The sequence below is a fragment of the Phyllobates terribilis genome, unplaced genomic scaffold, assembly GCF_046119375.1.
Source record: "Phyllobates terribilis strain yellow unplaced genomic scaffold, ASM4611937v1 Scaffold_5__5_contigs__length_657084704, whole genome shotgun sequence".
In the NCBI taxonomy this organism is placed as follows: domain Eukaryota; kingdom Metazoa; phylum Chordata; class Amphibia; order Anura; family Dendrobatidae; genus Phyllobates; species Phyllobates terribilis.
In genome coordinates, this window is record NW_027362765.1 from 543,725,732 (window position 1) to 543,747,723 (window position 21,992).

Below are 21,992 nucleotides of genomic sequence, written 5' to 3' on the forward strand. Positions count from 1 at the left end.
CAGATACTGTGTTACTGTTACTGTTTGAGTGATGAAGACTCGACAGTCCCACCGTTGGCAAGTTAGAACTGTGAGATTCACTACGTGCACCACTGGTGTTTTGTGGAAAAGCACATGTAAGATTCTGCAACAGATACTCCTGCATTCGTCAATACCTTTTTATGGCAGGAATTATTTCAGCAAATATACTTTTGTACCGGGGATCTAAGAGTGTGGCAACCCAGTAGTCGGGATTACTTCGAATTCTGACAATCCGGGGATCATGTTGCAGGTAGTGCAGCAAGAAGGCACTCATGTGTCTTGCGCATCCAGAAGGACCAAGTCCTTGTTGTGTTTGTAGCGAGGTAAGAAACATGCTTCCTTCCTCTGCCCTCTCCCTCCAACCTCGCACAACAGAAATGTGATCAAGGTCTCCCTCATCTGATGAGTCTTCCATGCCCATTGCCAGTTCGTCCTCCACTTCTTCCTCGGCTCCTGCACCTTCCTCAACAGTTTGGCTGCTACCATGTGCCCTGGTTAATCCCTCTCCCCCACCCTCCCATGCCTGCCGCCTTGGTGCTGCCAACCGTCTGGACCTTGGAGATGTTATCCCTTCCGCATACGACTCCTCCTCTACTTCATCCACCTCCTCTTGTCCCACCACCTGACTCCGAATTCTGTTTAACATGTGCTCCAGCATGTAAATCACCGTAATAGTCATGCTGATAATGGCATCGTCAGCACTAAACATCTTCGTCGCCATTTCAAGACTGTGCAGAAGGGTGCATAGGTCCCTGATCTGAGACCACTCCTCCAGCGTGATTTGCCCCACCTCTGGATCTCGTTGGCCCAGGCTATACGTCAGAACGTATTGCACCAGGGCTTGTCGGTGCTGCCACAGTCGCTGCAACATGTGCAGAGTTGAATTCCACCGTGTCGGCACATCGCATTTCAGCCGGTGAACTGGCAGGCCCAACGACTTCTGTAGAAATGTAAGTCGTTGAACTGCGGGATGCGAACGGCGGAAGTGAGCACACAGCGACCGTGCACTCTGCAGAAGGCCATCTAGTCCGGGATAGTGGGCTAAAAATTGCTGGACAACCAGGTTCAACACGTGAGCCATACAAGGCACGTGTGTGACATTGCCCCGGCGAAGTGCCGCACCCAGGTTTGCAGCATTGTCGCACATGGCCTTCCCTGGTTGCAGGTCCAGTGGAGACAACCTTTCATGAAACTGGGTCTCCAGAGCTGACCAAAACTCCTCAGCTGTGTCACTCACATTTCCCAGACATTTCAAAGTAAACACTGATCCGTTGAGCCCTGCTGCCAGCATAGTAAGGAGGTGTGCAGGATTCCTTCTGCGCAGTTAGAAAGCAGGTGGCATTACCAGACAGGCTTTGGGTGCAGGTGGAGGACCGAGAGGGGGTTGAGGAGGCAGAAGCAGTGGAGGAAGTTCGAGATAAAGAGGATTAACACACAACTCGTGGGGACGGTAAGACTTGGACAGCAGCCCCTTGTCCTGCTGTCACCATAGTTACCTAGTGCCCAGTCAGCGACATGTAACGCCCCTGTCCATGCCTTCTTGTCCAAGTGTCTGTGGTGAAGTGCACCCTGTCACACACAGAGTTTCTCAAAGAAGCGGTGATGTTGTGTGCGACATGCTAGTGGAGCGCAGGCACACCTTTCTTTGAGAAGTAGTGCCGACTGGGCATCTGGTACTGGGGCACTGTGACGGACATAAGGTCTTGAAAATCCTCTGTGTTCTCCAGGTGGAAAGGCAGCATTTCTGTAGCCAACAGCTTGCAGATGGTGAAATTCAACCTCTTAGCTTTCTCATGGCTAGGAGGAAATGGTCTTTTACTTTTCCACATCTGAGGGACCGAGGGCTGGCTGTTGTGCTTAGACGGTGTTGAGTAGGGTGTCCCCGGCAACTGCCGGTCTGTGAGGAAGATGCAGGCGGACTTGTTAGGTTGCCTTGATCCAAAGGTGGTGCTCTCGATGTCGGAGAGCGCTCAACACTAGCAGGTGTTTCAACTTCCCAATGAACTGACGACCTGCCAATCACACTGGCTGTTGCGGGTAAAGAGGTGGCAGGTCTGCGTCCAAAAACATGTGTGACTGCTGTCCCCCCAGTCACAGAGGATGAAGAGGCTGCGGATGCACAAGATGGGGCAGACGGTGGTTGGCCCAGCCGGCTAGGCCGCATTGTAGCACAGTGAGCTTCCCACTGCAACTTATGCTTCATATCCATGTGACGGTACATGCATGAAGTACTCAAACTATGTATTTTTTGGCCTCTACTTAGCTTTTGCTGACAAATATTACAGATAACACGAGTTGGGTCATCCTTATCGATCTGAATAAATGCCCAGGCTATGCAAGGCTTAGCACCCATGTGACCTGAAGAGCCACTACGACTTGTGGTCAGAGGCATAGTTGTGGTTGAGGATGCAGTTGTTGACGTGCTTCCAGTACTCCGTCTCTGTTCAGGAAGGCGCAACCTAACCTCGTCGTCAATAGCATCTGTGATGCCCCGCTGCGCTTGTTATCACAGATCCTACAAGAGTGCATTGATGGAATCCTCCACAAGAGGCCCCCATAAACATTCACACATCTCCACCTTCCACCTCAGACCAGCAGAGGGAGCCCGTTAGGGATATAAATAGGGAAGGTGGAGCTAGGCAGTTCAGTTCCTCTGAAGAGTTCCTGCAGTAGAGAAGCCTAAGAGAGGTCAGTCTGCAGTGGAGCTCAGTCTAGTCTAGAGAACGCAGTTAATAGTTCAGCAGTGGAGCACGAGGCTCCTGCTTGCTAGATTCAGGGAGCCCAGATAGAGCTTAAGGTGTGCCGTAAGATCAGTGAAGCGCGGCAAGCTGCCGTTAGTGTGTATAGCCTAGTGAGGGCCCGAGTAGGCCGAAGGCGAGTGGCGAGTTAGTACCTAAGGGGCAGAGGAGCTTAACCAGCTCACCCCGAAGCATTTACCGGACACAGGATCCGAGCTTACCGGTATCTCTATGACCCAGTAAGGCATAACCGGAATCACTGGAGAACTACAAGTCCCAGGATCGCTAAGGTGCTGATATGTAACAGAGCCAGGAGACGCTTAGGCCCCGCATACTGGGAGCGTGAACTCCAAGAGAAGGCCCTACCACAAGGTCAGCCAGCGCAGGACAGAGACAAAGTTAGGCCTAGCTCCAGGCAGGTCAGAAACTTACTACGCAGAGGCAAGAAACAGGAGGCCCTACACCCGCTCATTGGGGAGGATCCTGATATGCACCCTTCACCCTACAGTGCTCCGGGATGTGCCTGAATTTCCACCAGTAAAAGGTACTGAAGTGACTACCGTGTCCGTTCCCATTCTTGCTCTGACCCAGCTGGGTCTCGCCTGTCCTGCATTCCCCCTGCATACGCTGCCCTGAGACCTAGCTCCACCTGTGGGGAGCTATACCAACGAGCTGCCTTATCACCGGCCTCAGTGGACTGCTGCAGCGCTGGTGCTTGTCACCAGATACCACAGGTGGCGTCATGAACTCTTATAAAATTAACAATTATCCACCCTTTTAAAGAGAGACCCCAGGGTACGGGCCAGGGAGCCGACCACCGCGACATCCCCAAGGCCAGGCAAATGCCCGGGTACCGAGTCATCCCCATCCCCGGGGCTAGTCACATCCTCCTCCACCTCCTCTGCTGACCTCATCGACTGTCTGACTGTGGGTTGACAGTAAGTGGGATCTCCAACCTCGTCATCATCACCCTGTGTGTTATCACACCCGTCGCCCTCAGAGCCAACCTCTTCCTGCCCTGACCGAAAAGTCAAGTTGTCGCTCCAATCAGGTATTTGAGTCTCATCATCGTCTTCATCATTGTCTCCACCAACAGGAGTTACAGTTTGGGAACAAGGGTCTACATTATGCTCAGAACCTTCTTCATCTGGTCCTGGATCCAACTTATAAAGATTCTGGGCATCGGATCAGATCATTTCCTCATCTGGATTAACAGAAGCTCTGGAGCAGACCTCTGTTTCCCAGGCTATAGTATGAGTAAACAGCTGGGCAGACTCAACCATCTGTGTTACCCCATACTCAGACGGGCAGCTGGAGACTTGGGAGCTGTGAGGAAGCAAGTGCGATTGGGGTGACACCTCTGAGGACTGGAGTATTTGTGATGTTGAAATTGAGGTGATGGAGAGCCCACTTGAAGGAGCACTTGATATCCGTTGAAGTACCTGCTGTTTTTGTGCCTCATCTAGAATTTGTAGCGATGGGCGTGTCCGTAAGAATGGGATCGTATCACATTTTCCACGAAAAGAAGTCGACATCTTAGTTTGGCTGGAAGATGGTCTTTCTTCTGCAGATGTTACTCCCCCCCCCCCACCGTGGGGGGCCTCGACCCACCGGCGGACAGGCACCAGTATTGGGATAGGGGGGCTGGCCGTCAGGGTCCACCGCGGCTCTGGCACAAACCCGGCGACACAGAGGTGGCACAGGCAGGAACGGACTGGCCGTGTCGGCTTCTCACTTTTTGGATTTTAGAAGGGCATGACATGCCTATATCTGTGTCTCCCCCTCCTTTTACTCCTCCACCTCTTTTCTTTTCACATGACTATATGTACTTGTCACTTTTCCATGTGTTAGTTGTGTCTTCTGAGCAGTTTGTCAGCTTTTGGACACCTTTGAAGGTGTTTTCTATGTGTTTCTATGTGTTTTTGTTTGCCTGCCATTGGTTTTAACGGTGTTCGAAGGTGTTCGACGAACAGTTCGATGAACAGTTCGGCGAACACAGGGGTGTTCGACGAACCGAACCGAACTCGAACACTACGGGGGTGGCTCAGCACTACTCATCATGCTCCACCTGCAATGCATCCTCTTTAATTGTGAGCAGAGAGCGTTTCAAAAGACAGAGAAGCGGGATGGTGACGCTAATTATGGCATCATCACCGCTTACCATCTTGGTGGAGTCCTCAAAGTTTTGGAGGTTGGTACAGATGTCTGACATCCATATCCACTCCTGAGATCTTATGTGTGGAATCTGACCTGAATACCGATGGCCTTGTTTATGCTGGTAGTCAACAACAGCCTTCTTCTGCTCACAAATCCTTCCTAACATCTGCAATGTAGAGTTCCAACGTGTGGAGACATCACACACCAGTCAGTGAGCTGTAAGCTGCAAATGCTACTGAAGCACGGCAAGGGTGGCAGAATGTGTTGCTGACTTTCTAAAATGGGCACACACATAGCGTACTTAGACAAGCAGATCCTGCAGATCCAGGTAGGTTTTGAGAAACTGCTGAACCACGAGGTTAAGCACATGGGCCAGGCATGGTACGTGTGTGATCTTGCTTCACTTCATAGCTGCCACCGAATTCCGGTCATTGTCACAGACAACCATGCCTGGCTATAGGGTCAGCGGTGTCAGCCACAGATCTGCCTACTCTTTCAGAGCTGTCTACAACTCTTCAGCATTGTGCGGTTTGTCACTTAAGCATTAGTGTTGAGCCACCCCCGTAGTGTTCGAGTTCGGTTCGGTTCGTCGAACACCCGTGTGTTCGCCGAACTGTTCGTCGAACACCTTCAAACACCGTTAAAACCAATGGCAGGCAAACAAAAACACATAGAAACACATAGAAAACACCTTCAAAGGTGTCCAAAAGCTGACAAACTGCTCTGAAGACACAACTAACACATGGAAAAGTGACAAGTACATATAGTCATGCGAAAAGAAAAGAGGTGGAGGAGTAAAAGGAGGGGGAGACACAGATATAGGCATGTCATGCCCTTCTAAAATCCAAAAAGTGAGAAGCCGACACGTTCAGTCCGCTCCTGCCCGTGCCACCTCCGTGTCGCCGGGTTTGTGCCAGAGCCGCGATGAACCCTGGTGGGTCGAGCGAGCCCCCCTGTGGTGGAGGCAGCTCTAAGCTTTTTAATTTAAGTTGTCTCTCTAATTTGAATGAATACACTTTAAATCCATTTACAAGGATCTATTGGAGGGCAAGTCTCATGCCAGCAGCCGCGTAATTCCAGCTCCAGTAGCGTCCACTAAAGCAGCTGCAGTTAAAAAGCTTTTATAAGGATCGAGCTCGGCTGTCCACCGCAAGGCATCCTACTGCCAGTCCCAGCCCCTATGCCTTGGGGTGCCTCCTGATGCTCTTCACTGAGTATCCCGTGGTCCCGAAGCATTTCCTTTGAAAAAATTAAGTGTCAAAACTTCAGGTGGTTAGCTTGCTTAACAGCCGGGATAATCCGCTGACTAGCAGACACTGCTACTAGGCACAAAGTATTTCCTGGGCTAGATGCAGTTAAAAATTTGCAATTAGATACTCTCGTTGGATGCTGAGAAAGCATTCCATAGAGTCTCCTGGCACGCCATATATGATTCTCTTAAAAAGCTTGGGGTAGGGGTCTAGGGGACCCTTTTATAGCCAAAATCACGGCTCTGTATCGCAATACGTCACCTAGGCTGAAGATAAATGGAACTGTATTACCCTGAGGGCTCGGTTGCTACAGAGGTATTGCACCTCACCCAGAGGTGTGATATCTCACTCTCAGGTAAGGATGGAGTGTGGATCAGGACCCGACACCTGCATGCATTACACCACATTGCCGTGGGGCAGGGCGACCAATATGCCCCTGAGATGGGCACGACAGTCCCTGTCCCTGGCTGGAGTGGGGGGAGGGAACACAGGAAGGGGAACCCTGTAGTGCAGGAGCAAGGAGGAAGCAGTTCCTGGGTGCATTGAGAAGGGAGTATAAAAGGTGGGCACCATCTTATTTCAGTGCAGAGAAGTCTGAGCAGAAGTGGCAGGGAGCAGGGGCTCTGCATGAGCTCTGCTCCGGAGGCGGGCCTAGTAACAGAGGCCCAGGCCTGGAAGAGGGAGAAGGAAGGAAGAGGAGCGGAGAAGGCTCCAGGAACGAGGAATGAAGGGATCCCAGGGGTGCGGACGGGCGAGTCGCCACCGCACGCCCGAATCCACCTGCGTGGAGGGGTCAGGCCAAAGGGGGAGACCGGTCCTCGAAACTAGTAGAGGCAGGAAACGACCCTCAGCTAGAAACCGGAGGCTGTGACATTTTATGTGGCGCAGCCCCTCGCTACACCCGCTAGGAAGGCACCACATAGGGTCAGGGAAACTGGCGCCAAGTTTACCAATCGGAGGCCCGAGGCAGCCGGACAGAAGGGTTGGTAAGAAAGGCCATACAAAGGACACACAAAGGGGGTCCTGTGAAGCGCTCCAAAGTTATCTGGGAGTTGTCTAAGCCCCTCACCTGGTGAGCACAGTACGACGTGGGCAGCCGTTACCTGCAGACATGGTCTGGATAACAAGAACTGTGAGTAAAGGCCCTGGACTGCATCACTGACTCCGTGTCGTTACTGCTGCTGCCCTGCACCATCACCCCCATCCTCCGCATACACTGCCCTGAGGCTATACTCCTCCCGTGGGGAGTTATGCTACGCTCTGCTGCACCCACAACACCAGCCTCAGCGGTCTGCCCTGGAGCGGCGGTTCACTCTGACCGCAATCCACGGGTGGCGTAGTCGGACATTTAAACATCAAAACCACATAAATAGTTCCGCCACTGGTTTGACCGCCCTGAGCCACGGAACCGGGTCGCCGCCAGGGAGACTACAACCACCAGCATCCACCAAAAAGGGTCCGGCTCCGGGTGTCCCAAGGCCCAGGGGGCGCGTCAGAACATTTTCATCACCTTTCACAATCACCAATGGGACAAGGCAGGGATGTTCTCTGTCCCCTCTCTTATACATCCTAGTGACGGAGCACCTGCTCTCATGAATTCGCCATAACCCCAATATTAGGTGGATTGAGGTGGGAGGCACCGAGTACAAGTGCTCTCTATTTGCTGATGATGTCCTAGTATATATCACTCAATCACATATATCCATCAGTGCTGTTATGGCTGAAATAGATGACTTTGTTACATGGTCAAATTTTAAAATCAATGCAGCGAAGTCTGAGGCCCTCGATGTCTCCCTCCCCAAATCCATATAGGATTCCATCCAGTCCAACTTTCCCTTTGACTGGCCCTCACAAGGTATCAAATACTTAGGAATTCCTATTCATAGAGACCTCTCCCATGACTACAATCAACATTGTGCGATGATCAGGATGAAGTGTCTTGGCAATCAAGAAGTATGTAGCTGATTCACAGTACACACGTGTGCGTGCTGATAAGGGCAAATTGAGGACTCTTTCCTACAAGCAATTACGTCAGGTTAAAAGAGCAGCGGCAAAAAGGCCTTGTCATAGCAGCAGACAAGTTTTTGAAGCTGCTGGTGCCTCCAACGTCCCCCGAACAACAAGATGCAGGGTCCTTCAGAAGTTTGCAGCTGTGCATACGCCATCCTGTCGACCTCCTCTATCCACTTCACACAAGCGGAAACGGCTCCAGTGGGCCAAACATTACATGAAGACTGATTTCAAAACTGTTTTGTTCACGGATGAGTGCCGTGCAGCGCTCGATGGTCCAGATGGATGGAGTGGAGGATGGCTGGTTGATGGACACCCCACGCAAACACGGCTACAGCACCAACAAGTAGGAGGTGGAGTAATGTTTTGGGCTGGAATCATGGGGAGAGAGATTGTCGGCCCCTTTAGGATCCCTGAAGGCGCTAAAGATGAACTCCATAATGTATGTGGATTTTCTCAAACAGCACTTCCTGCCATGGTTCAAGAAGAAGAACCGTGTATTTCACAGCAAGATCATTTTTTTGCATGATAATGCACCATCTCATGCTGCATATAAAACATCTGCATCTCTGGCTGATATGGGCATAAAAGGGGACAAACCTCTGGAGCATCATCAAAAGGAGTGTCTATGATGGCGGGAGGCAGTTCACATCTAAGCAACAGCTCTGGGAGGGTATTCTGTCCTCATGCAAAACAATTGAAGCAGAAACCATCCAAAACCTGACAAATTCAATGGACAAGAGAGTTCAGAAGCTCCTTTCGAACAAGGGGTCCTATGTGAAAATGTAACATCACCTAGAATAAAGTTTTGAGTTGAAAACTGTTTCATTTCAGTTTCTAATAACCTGCTAATGCTTATAATTTCAAAAATGACCATTTTTTTGGTCTTTATTAAAATGAAAAAGTTGATCGAAAAGTTTGGCGGATCTAAGAGTGTGGCAACCCAGTATTCATGATTACTTCGAATTCTGACAATATGAGGGTCATGTTGCAGGTAGTGCAGCAAGAAGGCACTTATGTGTCTTGCGCATCTCGGAGCCCCAAAATTATTTTCCGGGCTAGATGCAGCTAAAAATTATTATTAATTTTAAATCTGGTGGAGCTTAGTATAGATGGCCTAATAGGATCAGTGCTGCACACTGCTACAAAGCCCAAATTATTTTCCAGCCAAGATACAGATAAACATGATTAGTAATTTTAAATCTGGTGGAGCTTATTATAGATGGCCTAATAGAATCAGTGCTGCACACTGCTACAAAGCCTAAATTATTTTCCAGCCAAGATACAGATAAACATGATAAGTAATTTGAAAGCTTAAAACGGTTGGTAGGGTGATTTTAACCAATCATCCATCTTTTACTCTCCCCAGGATGACACAGGGGTAGAAAAGTCGTTTCGGATCCATGATTTGTTCATCTTTATGAACGTGAGTCTGTCTACATTATCAGTGGAGAGCCGCGTGCGATTATCTGTCAGCACACCACCAGCAGCGCTGAACACACGTTCAGACAGAACGCTGGCTGCGGGGCATGACAAGATCTCCAAGGCGTAAGTGGCTAGCTCCGGCCATTTATCCAGATTGGAAGCCCAAAAAGAGCAAGGGTCCAGTGACACAGTCATGGCTTCAATGTTTACTTGGAGATACTCCTGTACCATCGTCTCTAGGCGTTGACTATGTGTCAGACTTCTTGTCTCCTGTGGCCTTGCAAAGGATGGGCTAAAAAAGTGGTGAAATGATTGCGCAAAATTGATGTTACCAGCAGATACTGTGGTTCTGTTATGGTTTGAGTGCTGAACACTTGACGGTCCCACGGTTGGCAAGTTGGAACTGTGAGATTCACTACGTGCACCACTGGTGTTTTGTGGAAAAGCACATGTAAGATTCTGCAACAGTCTCTGCTGATACTCCTGCATGCGTGCATCCCTTTCTATGGCAGGAATAATTTCTGCAAATTTACTTTTGTACCGGGGATCTAACAGTGTGGCAACCCAGTAGTCAGGATTATTTCTAATTCTCACAATTCGAGGGTCATGTTGTAGGTAGTGCAGCAAGAGGGCACTCATGTGTGTTGCGCATCCAGGAGCACCAAGTCCCTGTTGTGTTGGTGGTGTGGTAACAATCATGCTTCCTTCCTCTGTCCTCTCCCCCCAACCTCGCCCAACAGAAATGTGATCAAGGTCTCCCTCATCTGATGAGTCTTCCATCAGTTCGTCCTCCACTTCTTCCTGGGCTCCTGCACCTTCTTCACTAGTTTGGCTGCTACCATGCGCCCTGGTAAAACCATCTCCCCCACCCTCACATGCCTGCCGCCTTGGTGCTGCCGACCGTCTGGACCTTGCAGATGTTAGCCCTTCCGCATACAACTCCTCCTCCTCTACTTCCTCCACCTCCTCTTGTGCCACCACCTGACTCCGAATTCTGTTTAACATGTGCTCCAGCATGTAAATCACCGGAATAGTCATGCTGATAATGGCATCGTCAGCACTAAACATCTTCGTCGCCATTTCAAAACTGTGCAGAAGGGTGCATAGGTCCCTGATCTGAGACCACTCCTCCAGCGTGATTTGCCCCACCTCTGGATCTCGTTGGCCCAGGCTATACGTCAGAACGTATTGCACCAGGGCTTGTCGGTGCTGCCACAGTCGCTGCAACATGTGCAGAGTTGAATTCCACCGGGTAGGCACATCGCATTTCAGCCGGTGAAGTGGCAGGCCCAACGACTTCTGTAGAGATGTAAGTCGTTGAGCTGCGGGATGCGAACGGCGGAAGTGAGCACACAGCGACCGTGCCCTCTGCAGAAGGCCATCTAGTCTGGGATAGTGGGCTAAAAATTGCTGGACAACCAGGTTCAACATGTGAGCCATACAAGGCACATGTGTGACATTGCCCCGGCGAAGGGCCGCACCCAGGTTTGCAGCATTGTCGCACAGGGCCTTCTCTGGTTTCAGGTCCAGTGGAGACAACCATTCATGAAATTGGTTCTCCAGAGCTGACCACAACTCCTAAGCTGTGTGACTCACATTTCCCAGACAATTCAAAGTAAAAACCGCCTGATGACGTTGAGCCCTTCTGCCAGCATAGTAAGGAGGTGTGCAGGATCCCTTCTGCGCAGTTAGAAAGCTTGTGGCATGACCAGACAGGCTTTGGGTGCAGGTGGAAGACCGAGAGGAGGTTGAGGAGACAGAAGCAGTGGAGGAACTTTGACATAAAGAGGATTGACGCACAACTCGTGGGGACGGCAAGACTTGGACAGCAGCCCCTTGTCCTGCTGTCACCATAGTTACCCAGTGCCCAGTCAGCGACATGTAACGCCCCTGTCCATGCCTACTCGTCCAAGTGTCTGTGGTGAAATGCACCCTGTCACACACAGAGTTTCTCAAAGAAGCGGTGATGTTGTGTGCGACATGCTGGTGGAGCGCAGGCACACCTTTCTTTGAGAAGTAGTGCCGACTGGGCATCTGGTACTGGGGCACTGCGACGGACATAAGGTCTCGAAAATCCTCTGTGTCCACCAGGCGGAAAGGCAGCATTTCTGTAGCCAAAGCTTGCAGATGGTGAAATTCAACCTCTTAGCTTTCTCATGGCTAGGAGGAAATGGTCTTTTACTTGTCCACATCTGAGGGACCAAGGGCTGGCTGTTGTGCTTAGACGGGGTTGATAAGCGTGTCCCTGGCAAACTGCCGGTCTGTGAGAAAGATGCAGGCGGATATGTTAGGTTGCCTTGATCCAAAGGTGGTGATATCGATGTCGGACAGCGCTCAACACCGGCTGGTGTTACCACCTCCAAAGAAAATGATGACCTGCCAATCACGCTGGCTGTTGCGGGTAAAGAGGTGGCAGGTCTGCGCCCCAAAACAGGTGTGACTGCTGTCCCCCCAGTCACAGAGGATGAAGAGGCCGCGGATGCACAAGATATGGCAGACGGTGGTTGGCCCGGCTGGCTAGGCCGCATTGTAGCACACTGAGCTTCCCACTGCAACTTATGCTTCATGTCCATGTGCCGGTTCATGCATGAAGTACTCAAACTATGTATTTTTTGGCCTCTACTTAGCTTTTGCTGACAAATGTTACAGATAACATGAGTTGGGTCATCTTTATCGATCTGAAAAAATGCCCAGGCTATGCAAGGCTTAGCACCCATGCGACCTGAAGAGCCACCACGACTTGTGGTGAGAGGCAGAGTTGTGTTTGAGGATGCAGTTGTTGACGTGCTTCCAGTACTACATCTCTGTCCAGGAAGGCGCAACCTGACCTCGTCGTCACTAGCCTCTTCCTCCACCTCCTCTGCTGACCTCATCTCTTGGCTGACTGTGGGTTGACAGTAAGTGGGATCTCCAACCTCATCATCATCACCCTGTGCGTTATCACACCCGTCGTCCTCAGAGCCAACCTGTTCCTGCCCTGACAAAAAACTAAAGTTGTCGCTCCAATCAGGTATTTGAGTCTCATCATCGTCTTCCTCATTGTCTCCACCAACAGGAGTTACAGTTTGGGAATGAGGGTCTACATTATGGTCAGAACCTTCTGCGTCTGGTCCTGGATCCGACTCATAAAGATTCTGGGCATCAGTGCAGATCATTTCCTCGTCTGGATTCACAGAAGCGCTGGAGTCGACCTCTGATTCCCAGGCTATAGTATGAGTAAACAGCTCTGCAGACTCAACCATCTGTTCTACCTCATACTCAGACGGGCAGCTGGAGATTTGGGAGTTGTGAGGAAGCAAGTGCGATTGGGGTGACACCTTTGAGGACTGGAGTATTTGTGATGTTGAAGTTGATGTGGAGGAGAGCCCACTTAAAGGAGCACTTGATATCCGTTGAAGCACCTGCTGTTTTTGTGCCTCATCTGGAATTTGTAGCGATTGGCGTGGCCGTAAGAAAGGGATCTTATTACATTGTCCGCTAAAAGAAGTAGACATTTTAGTTTGGCTGGAAGATGGTCTTTCTTCTGCAGATGTTACTGTTGCTTTAACACCTACCCCACGGACACAACCTTTTTTCCCCTTCCCAACACGCCTATTCCCCTTTCCACCAGCAGCAGGCCTTTTTCCACTCATTTTGGTGGTTAACTGATTAACAACTCTGGAGTTGTTTGCACAAAAAAACAATGGATGGGAACCAAGCAGAGCTGAGTGGCCAAACTGTGGTATTAAGCCAAAACTATTGGCTGGGTTAGATGCAGAAAAAAATTATATTCAATTTGCAACCTGATGGAGGTCAGTATAGATGGACTAATAGAACAAGTCCCACACACTGATAGAAGCCCAAATATTTTTTCAGAGGTAGATGCAGAAAAAAAAATATTCAGTTTGCAACCTGATGGAGGTCAGTATAGATGGACTAATAGAGAAAGTCCCACACACTGCTAGAAGGCCAAATATTTTTTCAGAGCTAGATGCAGACAAAAAATTATTTTGAATTTGCAACCTGATGGAGGTCAGTATAGGTGGACTAGTAGAACAAGTCCCACACACTGCTAGAAGGCCAAATATTTTTTCAGAGGTAGATGCAGAAAAAAATATATTCAGTTTGCAACCTGATGGAGGTCAGTATAGATGGACTAATACAACAAGTCCCACACACAGCTAGAAGCCCAATATTTTTTCAGAGCTAGATGCAGAAAAAAATTATATTCAATTTGCAACCTGATGGAGGTCAGTATAGATGGAGTAATAGAACAAGTCCCACACACAGCTAGAAGCCCAAATATTTTTTTAGAGCTAGATGCAGATAAAAATTATTTTTAATTTGCAACCTGATGGAGGTCAGTATAGATGGACTAATAGAGAAAGTCCCACACACTGCTAGAAGGCCCAATATTTTTTCAGAGCTAGATGCAGAAAAAAATTATATTCAGTTTGCAACCTGATGGAGGTCTCTATAGATGGATTAATAGAACAAGTCCCACACACAGCTAGAAGCCCAAAATTTTTTCAGAGCTAGATGCAGAAAAAAATATATTCAGTTTGCAACCTGATGGAGGTCAGTATAGATGGACTAATACAACAAGTCCCACACACAGCTAGTAGCCCAATATTTTTTCAGAGCTAGATGCAGAAAAAATTATATTCAATTTGCAACCTGATGGAGGTCAGTATAGATGGAGTAATAGAACAAGTCCCACACACAGCTAGAAGCCCAAATATTTTTTCAGAGCTAGATTCAGATAAAAATTATTTTTACTTTGCAACCTGATGGAGGTCAGTATAGATGGACTAATAGAGAAAGTCCCACACACTGCTAGAAGGCCAAATATTTTTTCAGAGCTAGATGCAGAAAAAAATTATATTCAGTTTGCAACCTGATGGAGATCTGTATAGATGGATTAATAGAACAAGTCCCACACACAGCTAGAAGCCCAATATTTTTTCAGAGGTAGATGCAGAAAAAAATATATTCAGTTTGCAACCTGATGGAGGTCAGTATAGATGGACTAATACAACAAGTCCCACATACAGCTAGAAGCCCAATATTTTTTCAGAGCTAGATGCAGAAAAAAATTATATTCAATTTGCAACCTGATGGAGGTCAGTATAGATGGAGTAATAGAACAAATCCCACACACAGCTAGAAGCCCAAATATTTTTTCAGAGGTAGATGCAGATAAAAATTATTTTTTATTTGCAACCTGATGGAGGTCAGTATAGATGGACTAATAGAGAAAGTTCCACACACTGCTAGAAGGCCAAATATTTTTTCAGAGCTAGATGCAGAAAAAAATTATATTCAGTTTGCAACCTGATGGAGGTCAGTATAGATGGACTAATAGAGAAAGTCCCACACACTGCTAGAAGGCCAAATATTTTTTCAGAGCTAGATGCAGAAAAAAATTATATTCAGTTTGCAACCTGATGGAGGTCTGTATAGATGGATTAATAGAACAAGTCTCACACACAGCTAGAAGCCCAATATTTTTTCAGAGGTAGATGCAGAAAAAAATATATTCAGTTTGCAACCTGATGGAGGTCAGTATAAATGGACTAATACAACAAGTCCCACATACAGCTAGAAGCCCAATATTTTTTCAGAGCTAGATGCAGAAAAAAATTATATTCAATTTGCAACCTGATGGAGGTCAGTATAGATGGAGTAATAGAACAAGTCCCACACACAGCTAGAAGCCCAAATATTTTTCAGAGGTAGATGCAGAAAAAAATTATATTCAGTTTGCAACCTGATGGAGGTCTGTATAGATTGATTAATAGAACAAGTCCCACACACAGCTACAAGCCCAATATTTTTTCAGAGGTAGATGCAGAAAAAAATATATTCAGTTTGCAACCTGATGGAGGTCAGTATAGATGGACTAATAGAGAAAGTACCACACACTGCTAGAAGGCCAAATATTTTTTCAGAGCTAGATGCAGAAAAAAATTATATTCAATTTGCAACCTGATGGAGGTCAGTATAGATGGACTAATAGAATGATGCTATGCCCAAAAGATTTTACTTCACTAGGTGCAGTAAAAAAATTGGTATTCTATACACAGGTGGTATATCTTGCAACACAGATAGGCTACTCCACTGACTAACACACTCTGCAATAGGCCAAAAAGGATTAGCTTTGCTAGATTCAGCCAAATGCTGTGAAAAAAACTTGCACAGCACTGGCACAGACCTGCCTGGCAAAAACTGATAGGAACTGATGTAACCTAGTCCTGAAAAGGTCTCCAATTACAATTAGTCTTTACTCCCACAACCTATCTATTTAAGAGCACAGACCTGCCTGATAAAAGTCGTAGGAAATGCTGTAACCTAGTCCTTAAAAGGACTGCAATCACAACTATTCCCTACTCCCAAGCTATCTGTAGATTTGTGCGAAAATTGGCTTGAAATTAACAAGGTATAGCGCACACAGCAACAGCGGTGCCGTCTAACACGCAGCTGCAGCAGTGAGAAAATGGTGGCGACGGGGAAAATGGCTTGGTCTTATAGGGCAAGGACACGTGACATACACTGCCAATGACACATGCCCTTGCTTGTGTGAAAAAAAGCACTTCGCTCCGTGTGTGCGCTTCTGATAGGCTGACAGATTGCACCTCCCCACTGTAAATGCGGGAAAGAGAAAAAAAAATGGAGATCTTCATTATTCCTGCAGAGATCCATCCCCTGCCCCTCCCCCCACCCCGCTGTACACTCAAACTGCGTATTAACATTAATTTTCATCATTACTGAGAAAAAATCCAGTTATGATTTTGGTGCACGAACAGTTATCGAACATAACCTCGAACAGCCGAATTTTTCTCAAATCGTTCGTGTTCGCCGAACGGCTCGAACACCGCCCAAAACAGCTCGAATTTGAGATTGGCGAACAGTTCGAGTAGAACAACGCTCATCTCTACTAAGCATATTAGCTTCAGCACAGCCTGTTGCCGCTTGGCCAAGGCAGTGCTGCAGTGCTTCCAGCTTGTTACTGACGTGGTCATTTCAGAAATGGAGGCTGTAGAGGAGGAGGTGCAGGAGCTATAGAATGTGGGGGCAACCCTGATTGACCCAGAACCCGCAATCCTCGGCAGCGGGGGGACGTGTTCCATCCCAAGGTCCGACTGGGTCCCGGCATCCACTATATTAATCCATCGTGCCATCAGCAAGATGTACCATCCCTGCCCACAAGCACTTGTCCACGTGTCCATAGTTAGGTGGACTTTCCTAGTAACTACGTTGTTGAGGGCACGGCTAATGTTGTGGGACACGTGCTCGTGTAATGCGGGGACCGCACACCGAGAGAAATAGTGGCAGCTGGGGACTGAGTACCGAGGGACGGCCGCCACCATTAGGTTGCGGAAAGTTTCCCTCTCCACGAGCCTAAAAAGCAACATTTTGAGTGCAAGCATTCGCAAAATGTGTGAATTTAGTAGTGTGGCTTGTGGGGCGTTGGCTGCGTTTTTGCGCTTGCGTTCAAAGGACTGGGGTAGGGACTAGTGTTGAGCGAATTTGTTTGGCGAAAGTTCGAAAGTTTCAAATTTGGCACGAATATGGCACAATCGGATTTGTGATAGCAAAGGAGAGCAAATTTTCTTAACCCTAGAAAGCATACCTGGGGCCTCGCAGGCCCACCCTGTTAATTGTTTTCTATTTTCTGCAAGATTAATTTAGTTAGAATTTTGAAACTCTAGGTAATCCTCAGGTATATAGTTGTTTGTCATTTTTGTTTGAGTTATTCCATGTTATTTGCACACGGGCCTAAAAGGCCCCAGGTATGTGAAAAAGTAGATTTTTATGGTCATGCGTTCTAGGGTTAAAATCTGAAAAGTTTGACAAATTGGCGCGGGACCGCGAATACAGGGCAACCACGGCATTTTGAACAGTTTTGTTAGCATAGTGCAAGTGTATGATGAGCAGTGACATGCGCCATGTGAGTGTGGGGGCTGTGGAGAGCTTAGAACAGGTCAGATGAGCAGCGCACTGTTTTTTTTTCCTGTGTGTGGTAACTAGAGATGAGCGGTGTTCGACTCGAACTGTTCGCCAATCTCAAATTCGAGCTGTTTTGGGCGGTGTTCGAGCCGTTCGGCGAACACGAACGATTTGAAAAAAATTCGGCTGTTCGAGGTTATGTTCGATAACTGTTCGTGTACCAAAATCATAACTGGATTTTTTCTCAGTAATGCTGAAAATTAATGTTAATACGCAGTTTGAGTGTACAGCGGGGTGGGGGGAGGGGCAGGGGATGGATCTCTGCAGGAATAATGAAGATCTCCATTTTTTTTTCTCTTTCCCGCATTTACAGTGGTTCGGTGCAGTCTGTCAGCCTATCAGCAGCGCACACATGGAGCGAACTGCTTTTTTTCACACAAGCAAGGGCATGTGTCATTGGCAGTGTATGTCACATGTCCTTGCCCTATAAGACCCAGCCATTTTCCCCATCGCCACCATTTTCTCACTGCTGCAGCTGCGTGTTAGACGGCACCGCTGTTGCTGTGTGCACTATACTTTGTTAATTTCAAGCCAATTTTCGCACAAATCTACAGATAGCTTGGGAGTAGGGAAGAGTTGTGATTGCAGTCCTTTTAAGGACTAGGTTACATAATTTCTTACGACTTTTATCAGGCAGGTCTGTGCTCTTAAATAGATAGGTTGGGAGTAAAGACTAACTGTAATTGCAGTCCTTTTCAGGGCTAGGTTACATCAGTTCCTATCACTTTTTGCCAGGCAGGTCAGTGCCAGTGCTGTGCAAGTTTTTTTCACAGCATTTGGCTAAATCTAGCAAAGCAAATCCTTTTTGGCTTATTGCAGAGTGTGTTAGTCAGTGGAGTAGCCTATCTGTGTTGCAAGCTACACCACCTGTGCATAGAATACAAATTTTTTTACTGCACCTAGTGAAGTAAAACCTTTTGGGCATAGCATCATTCTATTAGTCCATCTATACTGACCTCCATCAAGTTGCAAATTAAAAATAATTTTTATCTGCATCTAGCTCTGAAAAAATATTTAGGCTTCTAGCAGTGTGTGGGACTTGTTCTATTAGTCCATCTATACTGACCTCCATCAGGTTGCAAATTCAATATAATTTTATTCTGCATCTAGCTCTGAAAAAATATTTAGGCTTCTAACAGTGTGTGGGACTTGTTCTATTAGTCCATCTATACTGACCTTCATCAGGTTGCAAATTAAAAATAATTTTTATCTGCATCTAGCTCTGAAAAAATATTTAGGCTTCTAGCAGTTTGTGGGACTTGGTCTATTAGTCCATCTATACTGACCTCCACCAGGTTGCAAATTAAAAATAATTTTTAACTGCATCTAGCACTGAAAAAATATTTCAGCTTCTAGCAGTGTGTGGGACTTATTCTATTAGTCCATCTATACTGACCTCCATCAGGTTGAAAATTCAATATAATTTTTATCTGTATCTAGCTCTGAAAAAATATTTAGGCTTCTAGCAGTGTGTGAGACTTGGTCTATTAGTCCATCTATACTGACCTCCATCAGGTTGCAAATTAAAAATAATTTTTAACTGCATCTAGCTCTGAAAAAATATTTCAGCTTCTAGCAGTGTGTGGGGCTTGTTCTATTAGTCCATCTATACTGACCTCCATCAGGTTGCAAATTCAATATAATTTTTATCTGCATCTAGCTCTGAAAAAATATTTAGGCTTCTAGCAGTGTGTGGGATTTGGTCTATTAGTCCATCTATACTTACGTCCATCAGGTTGCAAATTCAATACGATTTCTTTCTGCATCTAGCTCTGAAAAAATATTTAGGCTTCTAGCAGTGTGTGGGACTGGTTCTATTAGTCCATCTATACTGACCTCCATCAGGTTGCAAATTTAATATAATTTTTTTCTGCATCTAGCTCTGAAAAAATATTTGGGCTTGTAGCAGTGTGTGGTACTCATTGTATTAGGCCATCTATACCAAGCTCCAGCAGCTTTGAAATTAATAATAATTTTTAGCTGCATCTAGCCCTGAAAATAATTTTTCTTCCCAATAACAAAAATATACGCTTCATAACAAAAAACACCAGCCTAGCGCATTGCATTAATAAGATGGCATCATCGTCTCTCCCAGTGCTAGGCCTACTACGCCGGCTAGCATTCCTGTGCCTAAAACACAATGTATGGGTCCGCGCTAGCCACTATGCTGAGGGGTCTAAAGCTGCTGCTAGCGTTTTATAGCAATTCAATTGGCAGATTTTCACAGAGCTCTTCCCCAACGCCCACCAATCGGCGAATAGTTGATGCCATTAATCAGAGCGTCAGTTGCCCCGTCGACATGGCAAGCATACAGTAAGGCATGGGAAGAGTGGACACGACTAGTAGCAGGCAGACGGGTTGACCAATGTGAACAAGCCAGATCACAAGTCACCATAGAATTTCTCCACCAGCTAATGATGAGGGGCATATCAGGGGCGTCAGCGCAGCGGTGTCTGACCAGAGTAGCATTTCACTTCCAACTACTGAATTGGGGAGATGTGACAAAGATTCATCATCAGACAATCCAAAAAAGGGTGGAAAAGGGGTCAACCAAGTAGGAGTGTAGACGTCCCGTCCCGTGTCACTAAAACTGATTTCTCACATCATATCCCTAACACCATTAACATGACACTCACAATTTGAAGCAACACTACTGTCTACGGCATTTGTAATCGCCTTCTTCGGGGCGCTATGCATAAGTGAATTAGTCCCTCAATCCAAAATTACCACCAGTGGAGGCTTATTACACCAGGACGTAGTCATAGCCAATAAAGCAATACGTCTACGCATACGCCAATCGAAAACGGTTCCAGCGGGCAGGGGCACTTGGGTAATTTTACAACCCACAAATGGTACACTGAGTCGGGTAACAATAGTAAAAACATATCTAACCATCAGATCACAAAGTAATTTCTTCCTATCACACATTGATGGAATGCCATTATCAAGATACCAGTTCCAAGCTATATTTAATAAATGCATAACATCGGCAGAGAACCACCCCAAAGATTACGGGACACACTCATTCCGCATAGGCGCGGCCACGGAAGCTGCAAGAGCAGGACTGTCAGAAACGGAAGTTCAGAGGATAGGGAGATGGCGATCCACGTGTTTGGCGAGATACATAAGACCGGACTTGTTATCCTAACGTGGTTTGTTTCTTTTACAGGTGATGCTAAGCCAACAGTGTGGGTGATAGGCCACTCATATATATATTGGGCAGAAAAAAGGGCGAAAGTCCGCCCAGGCGGGAGGAAATTAGAGTTTCATAACACATATTTCAACTGGAGAGGTATTAGAGGCCTGCTATGGCCACAGGTACTAATGGAGGTAATCAAGGTAGGGAGAGAGGCAAGAGGTCTGGTCATCTTAGTTATACAGGCCGGGGGAAACAACCTAGGTCATCACAAGAGCGCATAACTAATGGCAATAATGAAACTAGACACTGAGCGCTTCAGAGAATTTTTCACAAAACTAGCTATAGTATGGTCAGAGATTGTGCCGATAGCGGTATGGGAAGGTGCGCGAGACATCACGGCCATCGAACGGACAAAGCGGGTAATAAATATTCGGATGGCAAAATTTAGAAGAGACAGAGGCGGTGTAGTGATACGACACCGACAACTGTAAGGAGATAAAGCAGGCCTCATAGGGCCCGACGTTGTTCACTTAATGGATATTGGACTGGACATATCCCTGTCAGGACTCCAGGACGGAGTGGAACAAGCGTTAAGAGTGATGGGTGGGGTTCAGATTCCTGCATACGAGTACGCAGGATCCTCCGTGGCCTGGAAATAGAAAGGACATGTTGGAGAGTTACACTTGTTGGCCAACTTACCGAAGTGGAGACCCAGCGCATGCTGCAACAAGCTGAATTATTTTAGAAATAAAATGCCTTTCTAATGGAATGAGTAGAAAGAGTTAATAAAGCTGTGACCGATCCTCACCCATCCAGTTGTAAGAGTTACATTATTGTATTGTCAAGGAAAGGGGGGCGGTAGGGGGGCAGAGCGTCTGGGTTTGGTTGGGGGTCCCCACAGTCTGCCTAGGCTAGATGAATTTAAAAATTCTTATTAGATACACAGGCGGTGCAGCTTGCTTCGCAGCTGGGCTTCTACGTCCAAAGTATTGCCTAGGCTAGATGCAGTTAAAAATTCTACGCTGACTAGCAGACAATGAAGCTTTGGAGCAGACCTCTGAGTAAACAACTCTTCAGACTCAACCATCTGTGTTAGCCCAAGCCATAGCGTATGTAGTTTCTTACAGTTAAAAGGGGAGGGGGGGGCGACCCAACCCACCTCGAATTGACGATGCCAACGTCACGTAAGACACAGCAAGGGGACTCCAAAAAGAGTCTCCATTTTTTCCCAGAATTGTGGCACAGACACCACTTAACCCTAGA